Genomic DNA, 11,390 nt, shown 5'->3' with positions numbered 1-11,390 from the left:
GTAGACAATGTACAATCCAGTGACCACCTACCTCTAGCGGCCAAGCTAACGCTTGACTGGCACCCGGTTAGCGGTACACACCCAATTCATGTAGGTTTAAATGCCGCAGCTCAAGTAAGAGGCATTAAATGGTCTATGAAACAGGCCCAAAAATATGCAGAATTCTTCCAGAGGAATATCTCCGAATCCCTTATTGTTTCAATGGCGGAGTTGTCGGAACCAAATAGGATACTGGAGTGGTTCTCCCACTTCTCTGCAGATTTAACTAGCTTCTTTATGATGCCGGCTCACCTGGTTAACCGAGATCAACCCAGGTTCGGTGCACCTTGGTTTGATTCCAAATGTAAGCAAGCTAGACTCTCTCTCTCTGTTGTATCTACAACAGATACAAATCTTCTGGAGCTGAAACTCTTCCCCCAGAGTACTTGCAGGCCAAAATTGCTTACAATCAGGCACAGAAGTCAGCCAAGCATGAGTGGCAGCTAAGACGTTGGCAAGCGCTGATTGCTGCCTCTAAGCTTTGCAGCTCTCGCAGTTTTTGGAATTTAATCAACAAAAGATCGAGGAAATACCCATTGACGGTTATCCCAGCCCCGACATGGGAACAATTTCTAAGAAAATATTTCTCCCAGACAGATATCTCTAACATTCATTCTGATACTCTTTCAAGTCACTTGCCCATATGGCCAGATACTGACCCGGAGGAAATAGTAGATTTAATTGCTAAACTGAAAACTGATAAAGCCCCAGGGCCCGATCTGATCCCGGCTGAAGCTATTAAACAACACCCAGCATGGTGGGCCAAAATTCTTGCAAAAATCTTTGATGCAATCAATGCCACGGGCCAGATACCTAGATCATGGAAGGAGTCCATCATAATCCCTATATATAAAAAAGGACCACCAGAGGACCCAGGAAACTATTGTAACATCAGTTTATTATCAATCGTCGGGAAAATCTATACTCGCTTCCTGCTAACCAGACTAACCCAATGGGCCAAAGATTCCAATCTGATAGGCCATGAACAGGTCGGGTTTAGACCAAATTGCGCTTCTATTGACCATGCAATAATTCTATATCATTTGGCGCGGAAGTATTCTTCCCCCACTCATGGTCTTCTATGTGCCGCTTTTATAGACCTGAAGGCGGCTTTTGACAGTATCTCTAGAGAGCTGTTATGGGGAAAACTGGCAAAGTGGGGCATAGATAAAAGGCTGTTGTGGCTTATGATTAAATTACATGAAGGGACGGCCGCTAGGGTGAGGTTAACACCTGAGGGTGATCTCACAAACTCTGTACCAATAAATAAGGGGGTACGACAAGGGTGCATCCTTGCCCCCTATCTTTTTAACCTCTATATTAGTGACATGAGAACCCCCCTAGCTGAGGCCCAAACCTCCATTCATGCACCCAGGCTTGCAGACTATCGCTGCCCCTTATTATTGTACGCTGACGATGCGGTGATCCTCTCATATTCTCAAATCGGTTTGAGGAGGGCCCTTAAGATCTTTGCGTTATATTGCCAAACAAATTTACTTACTATTAACCATTCCAAATCTAAAGTCCTAGTTTTTTCCAGGAGTCGTAAACTGTATAGGTGGGAACTCGAGGGGAAGCCAAGTTAAAGACCGGGGAATCAAAGGAATAAACTTGAATTTGGCACTGAAGCGGGAAGGTGTAAACAGGAAGTCCGCCTTCCGCTTTTTGTAAATAGACTAAAGCAAAGACTTTCTAAGCTAAGAACTGGAAAATCGTGCTAAAAGGATCTAATTCCTAACGCCAAAATAAAAGGACTCCCTCCCTGAGCTGCAGGAGAGGGGAGGGAAGAGGGGAGGGGAGGGAGAAAAGAAATTCTTTTGCTTGCAAAAAAAAAAAAAAAAAAAAAAAGGAGAGGAAAGGGAACAAAGACCACCACTTAATCCTTGGTATCGGACTGCCAAGGAATAATAGAATTGCCGTGTTGAGAGTCGCACTACTTATGGACAATGCAACTTTGTGACAGATACTCTGCAAGTATTTTGAAGGTTTTGAAGGTTTTCTCTAAACTTGAAACTGTTGCCTACTTTTGAAAGGGGACTTGAAAAGTTGGGAAAGATACTCTATTGAAACAAATATTGTTGCTACTGTGTCCCCCTAGAGGAACTCTGAAATTGTTACAACTGGGAATTTTCCATTCCAGCTGGCCAGGGAAATTTCCACTGCAAAACAAGTCTGGGCCGTGGGAGTGACCTTGATCCTCAGACGCAGGGCGATGGCAAATTTGCCTCAGGAAAAAACGACAAGATCGGCTAAAACTAGACTGCAGCAGCATAGACAATCAGCATCTGGCCCTTCTGTACCAGAAGGGGAAGATCCTGTGCAGGTTGGGCCAAAAGGAATGGCATCTGAAGAGGGACTATCTTCAGCACTAAACAAAATATTTGAATCCTTGGAAAAATTAAGTAATCAAGTTGCTGATGCATCAATTAAAATTGACCAAAATACTGCAAGTATTAACAACCTGGGGCAGAAGGTGAATTCCAATACAGAGGCTATTGACAGGCTGCTGCAAGAATCTACATTAAATAGAAAAATAGCAGAAGAAGCAAAGGAAAAGGTACTGGCTGTAGAGGAAAAGATACCGCCGATAAGTAAACAGCTAGAGGACCACAGGTCGCTATTGTCTATGATTGAACTGAAGGAAAAACAGACTAATCTGAGGATCAGGGCTGTACCAGAACTTGAGAAAGACAACCTAAGTGGTTATCTTACACAGGAATTTGAAGATTTTTGGAACCTTGATTCAGATAAACAAGATTTTAAGATAGTAAGTGCCTTCAGACTTGGAAAAGGGGGAAGAAAGAACAGGGTGAGAGACTGTTTGATCACTCTTCGAACAAAAGAAGAGAGAGATAAAATACTGAGTCTCTATTACCAGAAATCCTTGGAAATAGAAGATTCAAGAATAGAATTTTTTAAGGACATTCCAAAACATCTATTGGATCTTAGGGTTAACTACGGAGACATAGTGGCCCTGTTAAGAAGCAACAGAGTTGCATTCAGGTGGGAGTTTCCCCAAGGTCTTTCTTTTACCTACAAAGGGAGAAAAATCAAAATAAGATCAGTGGAGGACAAAGAGAGATTTTTGAGAGATCACGGAGAAAACCTACAAAAAGAAGCTGAGGAAGAAGAAGAGCCAAAAGCATTAAAACCAGGAATACTAGACCCAGCAAGGCCTTCTTTGGGATTGGACAAATCAGACACCACCGACAGAACAAGAACAACTACTAGGAGCAGTCGGAGGAAAAGCAAAATAATTACACCATGTCTCTGCAGATATTAAGTTGGAATATTTGTGGCCTCAATTCCCCGGATAAGAGGAAAAAAGTTTTTCACCTGTTGAAAAAGGAACAATTGGACTTGATTTGTTTACAAGAAACCCATGTGACAAGGCTACACAGGAAAGTTTCGACCAATAAAAGATTAGGCCAAGAGTTTATTTCATCAGATAAGGTCAAAAAGAGAAGAGTTGTGATTTATGCAAAAGAGAGTTTACTACCAAAATTTATATTTAAAGATGACCAAGGAAGATTTGTGGCAATTGAAATTCAATTTCAAGGAGAGAAACTCTTGATAGTAGGAGTTTACGCACCAAATGAGGGGAAATCTGATTTTTTTTAAGAAACTGCATGAGACATTGTTGGACCACATGGACTGTAACATTATTATGATGGGAGATATGAACGGAGTGGTGTCTACAAATATGGATAAGTCACAAAGACAGGTAGTTACTAAAGATGGAAGACTACCAAAAACTTTTTTTGAGATGACAGACAATATGGACCTAATTGATACCTGGAGAACTAAGAACCCCCTGGGTAGAGAGGGGACTTTCTTTTCTGAAGCCAAAATGACTTGGACAAGAATTGACCAAATCTGGATAACCAGAGGAATGGCTCCCAAGATTCAAAAAGTGGAAATTTGCCCTAAAACTTGCTCCGACCATAACCCTGTGAGAATGGAGATGAAACTAACACCGATTGGTTCCTTTAGATGGAGGATGAATGACACCCTGTTTAGAGATTCAGAGATTACCAAGAAGGCCCAAAAAACCTTGAGAGATTACTTCGAGATAAACATGAAAACCACCGTCGAAGAAAGAGTAATCTGGGACGCAAGTAAAGTGGTTATGAGAGGGTTTCTGATTCAACAGAATGCAATAAAGAAGAGAACTCAAAATGAGAAAAAAGATAAAATTTTGGAGAAAATAAAAGAAGGTGAGAAGAAACTAAGAGCGAAACCAAAGTCGCAAGAGATTCTGAGAGAAATAAAGCTATATCCAGTACAATATATGAAAATGATAAATCAGGAAATAGAATGGAAAATTAAACAGATGAGACAAAAGACATTTGAATCGGCTAATAAATGTGGGAAACTGTTAGCGTGGCAGATGAAAAAAAGACAAAAGCTAAATACTGTTACAAATTTGGAAGTGGAAGGAAAGAATATACAGAATCCTCAGGAGATTAGAAACTGCTTCCAGAGATACTTTAAACAACTTTACACACAAGGTCCACAGAAAGAGATTGACATAGACCAATTTTTGAAAACTAATGGATTACAAAAAAATTCTCAAGAAAACAAGCTACTGCTGAATTATAAAATAACTGAACAGGAGGTGGAAGGTGACATTCAGAACATGCAGTTGGGTAAATCTCCAGGGCTGGACAGTTTAACCTCTAAATACTATAGATTCTTGAAAGATTGGTTAATTCAACCACTAAAGGAGGTTTGCAATGAAATTCTGGAGGGGGAAAAAGTGCCAGAGTCGTGGGAGGAAGCTTATATTACACTTATACCGAAAACCGAGTCTGAAAAGACACAACTTAAGAACTACCGCCCCATATCCCTGCTTAATGTGGATTACAAAATTTTTGCAGACATTTTGGCTAAAAGATTGAAAAAAGTATTAGTGGAGGAGATACATAAAGATCAAGCCGGCTTTCTCCCTGGTAGATATTTGTCTGATAACACGAGGAATATTATAAACATTCTAGAAAAACTTCAAAAGAATATTAACACCAAAGCAGTTTTGATATTTGTAGACGCGGAGAAAGCTTTCGACAATATTTCTTGGAGCTTTATGAAGAAAAATCTTCAGGGGATGGGGGTTGGTCAAGGCTTTGAAAATGGTATAGGTGCAATTTACTCAGAACAAAAGGCTAAACTGATAGTCAATAACGTGGTGACAGAAGAATTTAAGATGGAGAAAGGGACACGACAAGGCTGCCCAATTTCCCCATTGCTTTTTATTTCGGTCCTGGAGGTACTGTTAAATATGATTAGAAGGGACCAACTGATCAAAGGTATTCAGGTCGGAGTCAAACAGTACAAACTTAAAGCCTTTGCAGATGACTTAGTATTGACATTACAGGAGCCAGAATCTAGTACGAAAAGAGTATTGGAATTAATCCAGGAATTTGGTCAGGTGGCAGGATTTAAATTGAATAAGTTAAAAACTAAGGTTCTTGAGAAAAATTTAACACTGATCGAGAAAGAGAGGTTTCAGAAGGAGACAGGTTTAACATTGGTAAAGAAAGTAAAATATCTGGGGGTGAACATGACTGCTAAGAATGTGAATTTGTTTAAAGATAACTATTAGAAATGTTGGTCAGAAGTGAAAAAAGATCTTGAAATATGGTCAAGCCTGAAGCTTTCCTTGCTTGGCCGAATTGCTGTTATAAAAATGAATGTATTGCCAAGAATGCTGTTTTTGTTCCAATCATTGCAAATTATGGACAAGACAGACTGTTTCAAGAAGTGGCAGAGAGATATTTCTAGATTTGTCTGGCAGGGCAAGAAGCCCAGAATAAAATTTAAGATACTTACTGATGCAAAGGATAGAGGTGGATTTGCCCTGCCGGACCTTAAATTGTACTGTGAATCAGCAGCATTTTGCTGGTTGAAAGAATGGCTGCTTCTTGAGAACACAGATATTTTGGATTTAGAAGATAGATAGATAGATAGATAGATAGATAGATAGATAGATAGATAGATAGATAATACTTTATTCGGCTATAAGCCCACAAGGTAAAACAAATCAATAGATAAAAATAGCATTTTACGATCTAAAATATCAACTAAAATATTTCAACGCATAATCTCCATCACACTACTTACAATCTCTAGATGTACCGTGTTATGGCCTTGAAGATAAAGTTGGTGCATAGAGTTTACTAGATTTTTAGTAGTCATGCAGCATTCCATGAAGTCTTTTATATGAAAGAACTGAAATCAGGAATCTGGCAACCTGTAATGTTCTATAAGAGTCAATGTCCTGGAGTAGATAAGCTAGATGTAATTCAGGTGGTTTAGCAACAATTTCCAGAATGATTGAACTCAGAATCCTTGATCGGGGAACAATGTATAAGGGGCAATTAAACAAGATATGATAAAGGGATTCTATTGATTTGTTGTCACATGCGCATAAAACAGAGGTTTTACCGTTAGAAAATCTATTGCTCAGCACATTTGAGGGGAACACATTAAATCTGGCTCTAACAAATGCGAATCTATGCGACGCAGCCAATAAGGTAGACAGATATCGAGGTATCTGGGACATAGATGTAATACCCTGATTTATCAGGGAACATGTACCTCCACCTGTAGTAAGATTTTGTTGCAAATCAACCTCCTCCAATCTTTGTTTGATGACATTTTTAGCTGTAATTAGATCTAATTACTTCTTGAGAATACAGATATTCTGGATCTGGAAGGTTACGATAACAACTTTGGTTGGCATGCATATTTATGGTATGACAAGGTAAAGGTTCATAGAAACTTTAAAAACCATATTGTCAGGAAAGCACTGTATAATGTATGGAACCGATATAAAGATTTGTTAGAGAGTAAAACCCCCAGGTGGTTATCACCAATGGAAGCCAAGGCGGTAAAAAGATTGAACATGGATTCAGACTGGCCAAAATATTGTGAAATTATAGAATATGATGGTGAAAAGTTGAAACTACAGAGCTTTGAGAAATTGAAACCTAAAGTCCGAGATTGGTTACATTATTACCAGATTAATGAGACCTTTAAGCAGGACAGGAAACTAGGATTCCAGAAGGAGAGGTCAAAGTTAGAAACAGAATTGTTAGAACCCAATACTAAGAATTTGTCTAGAATGTATAATTTGCTGCTAAAATGGAACACACAGGATGAAACAGTTAAATCAGCCATGATTAAGTGGGCACAAGATATTGGTCATGATATTATGTTTGCTGACTGGGAGCAGTTATGGACCACAGGTATTAAATTTACGGCATGTAGTGCCCTAAAAGAGAATATAATGAAAATGATCTATAGGTGGTACATGACCCCAGTCAAGCTTGCAAAGATATATTATTTGCCCAATAACAACTGTTGGAAGTGTAATGAATGCGAAGGAACTTTTTATCATCTTTGGTGGACCTGCCCGAAGAGTAAGGCCTACTGGGAAATGATCTATAATGAAATTAAGAAAATCCTTAAGTGGACATTTGTAAAGAAACCGGAGGCTTTTCTCTTGGGCATGGTAGGCCAAATGGTTCCAAAGAAAGATAGAACATTTTTTATGTACGCAACAACAGCAGCAAGAATTCTTTTGGCAAAGTATTGGAAGACTAAAGAACTACCTACTCTGGAAGAATGGCAGACCAAGGTGACTGAATTTATGGGACTGGCAGAGATGACCGGTAGAATTCGTGACCAGAGGAGAGAGACAGTGGAAGAGGACTGGAAAAAATTTAAAATCTATCTTAAAAATTGTTGTAAAATTTCGGAAGGTTAAGATGTCAAGGGATTTGATATAAAGAATTACAGCTGAAAAAATTTAAGCTTAAGAAAATTTTAAAGAGAATTAAATATAAAAATGGATTTTAAAAATTTTAAATAAAAATTTTAAAACAAGGATGCAGTGAAGGGGAGGTATGGGGAAGTCGTGTTATGTTTGTTTGTTTTTTGTTTATGTTGTAAAATTAATAAAAATTATTAAAAAAAAAAAAGAAATTTTGAATCTGCAAATAAATGTGGGAAATTATTAGCCTAGCAATTAAAGAAGAGACAAAAACAAAGTACTATTACAAACATTGTTACAGAAGGAAAATCGGTAGAGAACCCTGCAGACATTAGAAAATGTTTTTATAAATATTATAAACAACTGTACAAAAAAAGAAAAAGAAGATTTAGGGGAAATCGAGCAATTTATAAAGAACAATGCACTGCAACAGATTCTGAAGGATATAAAGAATCTACTAAACAGCTTAATTACAAGTCAGGAAGTGGAATACGCAATAAACTCAATGCAACTTGGCAAGAGACCAGGACCTGATGGTCTATCAGCAAAATATTATAAGACATTGAAAGACTGGCTTATGCAACCTCTGGTAGAAATATCTAATTCAATTTTACGGGGGGGGGGGGGCAAAGCACCTGAAACCTGGAAACAAGCCTACATTACTCTGATTCCTAAACAGGGTCAGGATAGATCCAATGTTAAAAACTACAGACAAATCCACTCAATGTGGATTATAAAATTTTTGCAAATATATTGGCTAATAGGCTAAAGAAGGTTTTATCTTAATATATTCATAAAGATCAGGCAGGATTTCTGCCTGGAAGACATATGAAAGACAATATTAGAAACATTGTGGATATTTTGGAAAAGCTAGAAGCAACGAAGAGTTGTAAAGCAATGTTAATGTTTATCGACGCTGAAAAAGCCTTTGGCAATGTTTCTTGGAGTTTTATGTTACATAACTTAGAGAGTATGGGGATGGGTCATGACTTTCTAAATGGTATTAAAGCGATCTATCAAGAACAAAAAGCTAAAATTATTAAGGTTTTAAAGAATGGCAAAAAGCTCTCTCTAGATTTATCTGGCAGGGGAGAAAACCCAGAATTAAATAAAAATTACTAACGGATTCCAAAGAAAGAGGGGGATTCTCTCTGCCAGATTAAAAAAATTATTTTGAAGCTGCTGCACTGTGTTGGATTAAAGACTGGATAAAATTAGAAGATACAGACTTATTAGACTTGAAGGGATTCAATAATGTGTTTGGTTGGCATGCATATTTGTGGTATGATAAGGTAAAACCCCATAAAGCATTTAAAAATCATATAATTAGGAAATCGTTGTATAATGTTTGGATAAAATACAAAGACCTTTTAGAAAGAAAGACGCCCAGATGGCTTTCACCAATGGAGGCAAAGGCCCAGGAAAAATTAAATATGGATACCAAATGGTTGAGATATTATGATTTATTAATAGAGGAGGAGGAAGGTTATAAATTAAAATCATTTGAGCAAATTAAAGATAAGCTAAATTGGCTACATTACCACCTGATTAATGAATTGTATAAATTGGATAAGAGAAATGGTTTTGCCTTGGAAAAATCTAAGTTGGAGATGGAGTTGTTGGATACTGAAGGTAAAAAATTAACTAAAATGTACAAGCTTTTGTTGGAGTGGCATGCGAAAGATGAACAAGTTAAATCTGTGATGATAGATTGGGCAAGAGATTTAGGACATAATATAATGTTTGAAGACTGGGAAAGATTGTGGAAGAAAGGGGTCAAGTTCACTGCATGTACTTTGTTAAAGGAAAATATTATGAAGATGATGTATAGATGGTATTTGACTCCTGTAAAATTAGCAAAGATGTATCACAATTGTGATAATATATGTTGGAAATGTAAAGAGAAGGAAGGAACATTCTTTCATATGTGGTGGACCTGTCCCAAGGTGAAAGACTTCTGGGAAAAGATTTATAATGAATTGAAAAAAATGCTGAAATATACATTTATAAAGAAACCAGAGGCCTTTCTTCTTGGAATAACAGGCTTGGAAATGCCCAAGAAAGATGTTAAATTATTTTTGTATGCCACAACTGCGGCTCGTATTTTGTTAGCTAAAAAGTGGAAAACTCAAGAATTACCAACAGTAGAAGAATGGCAGATGAAGATGATGGATTTTATGGAGCTAGCCGATCTAACTGGAAGAGTCTGCAACCAGAAGGAGGAGGAACACCATGAAGAATGGAAGAAATTTAATGATTATTTAGTTAAATGTGTTAAGCTAAACTAATCGGAAATAGCTTCCAGATATTTAATGGGCTTAGGATTGTATTTATGTTAACTGATAAAATAATGTGTTTAATACTACAAGGAGAAGATTTAAAGATGTTAATGTTCAATTTAAAGTGTATAAAAATTGGGTTTTGGAAAACCGTTATAAGGATTTGCAATGAAATTCAACTAAGGGGAAACGAGGAAGTCACTTTACAAAGTTAATAACTGTTATTTTCAGTAAGGTTATGATTTATGTTTGTTATGTTTGTTGTTTTGTGTTTTTGTTTGTCGTTAATATTATAAAAATCAATAAAAAAATGGGGGGGGGAATGAAAAAGTTTCCACACCCCTGCCTTGTACAGATGGCTGAGAGAGTTGGTGATCTGATTGTTTTCTGTTCTGCTCTGAAGCATAGAATTTTTACTTGATAATTATCTGTGGTGTTTGTTTTTAGGATGTTGTTCATTGCTTAGAGATTTTCTTCTCTAAAGGTTTTTACTGAAGTAAATCAAACAGATCAATACAATAAAAAAATCCTAGAAGTGCAAAAAGGCAGCACAGTATATCTGAGAGAGACTCAATATTTGGTTGGTGAGGCACTTAAGACTGCCAGGAAAGCCAAATTTCACGTTGTAAAATGGAGAGATGCTCCCTGTGTGTCTGTGTTTGTTGCATGTAAGATGAAATCCCACCAAACAGGGTATGTCATAAGGGAAATGATTTGATATTGCTTTATATATCTTTATAACTTTGTACTAATATAACAACTGAGTATTTTAGTAATATTTTGTTTGAATTACCTGGTTTTTGTACATCACTCACAGATATTTTTAATATATTAAGTGGTGTAGAAATTAAATAGCCAATAATCAATATACATGATGCAAATAAATGACGGACAGCCTGGTCCCGGCCACAACCAGGCCACGGAGCTTCTGTTACTTCCCGCCCAGGTCTGCACCAGATCACCATGACCAACACCTGGTATGGCTACAGTTCCCTCCAGCGCCATCTCACCAGTGGCAATGCTGTGCTCAAGGATGCAGCAGTGTCAGACGGAGGCAGGAGGTAGGTGAATCAGGTCATTGCTCAGGCCTTTCCTACCTGCCCCAACCTCCTGATTTATTTTTCACCTAGCTCCTTTAGTACGCTGCAGCTCATCAGGCCCTGGAGATTTGAATTCATTTAAAGTAGCTAGGTGTTCCCTTACCATCTCTTTTCCTGTCTTGGACTGCAGCTCCCTCCATTCATCTTTGCTTTGGTTAGCACCAGGTTGGGCATCACTTTCCTTTTGGGTGAAGACAG

The sequence above is a fragment of the Podarcis erhardii genome (assembly GCF_964252035.2).
Source record: "Podarcis erhardii genome assembly, chromosome: W".
Taxonomy (NCBI): domain Eukaryota; kingdom Metazoa; phylum Chordata; class Lepidosauria; order Squamata; family Lacertidae; genus Podarcis; species Podarcis erhardii.
This window is presented reverse-complemented; position numbering follows the sequence as displayed.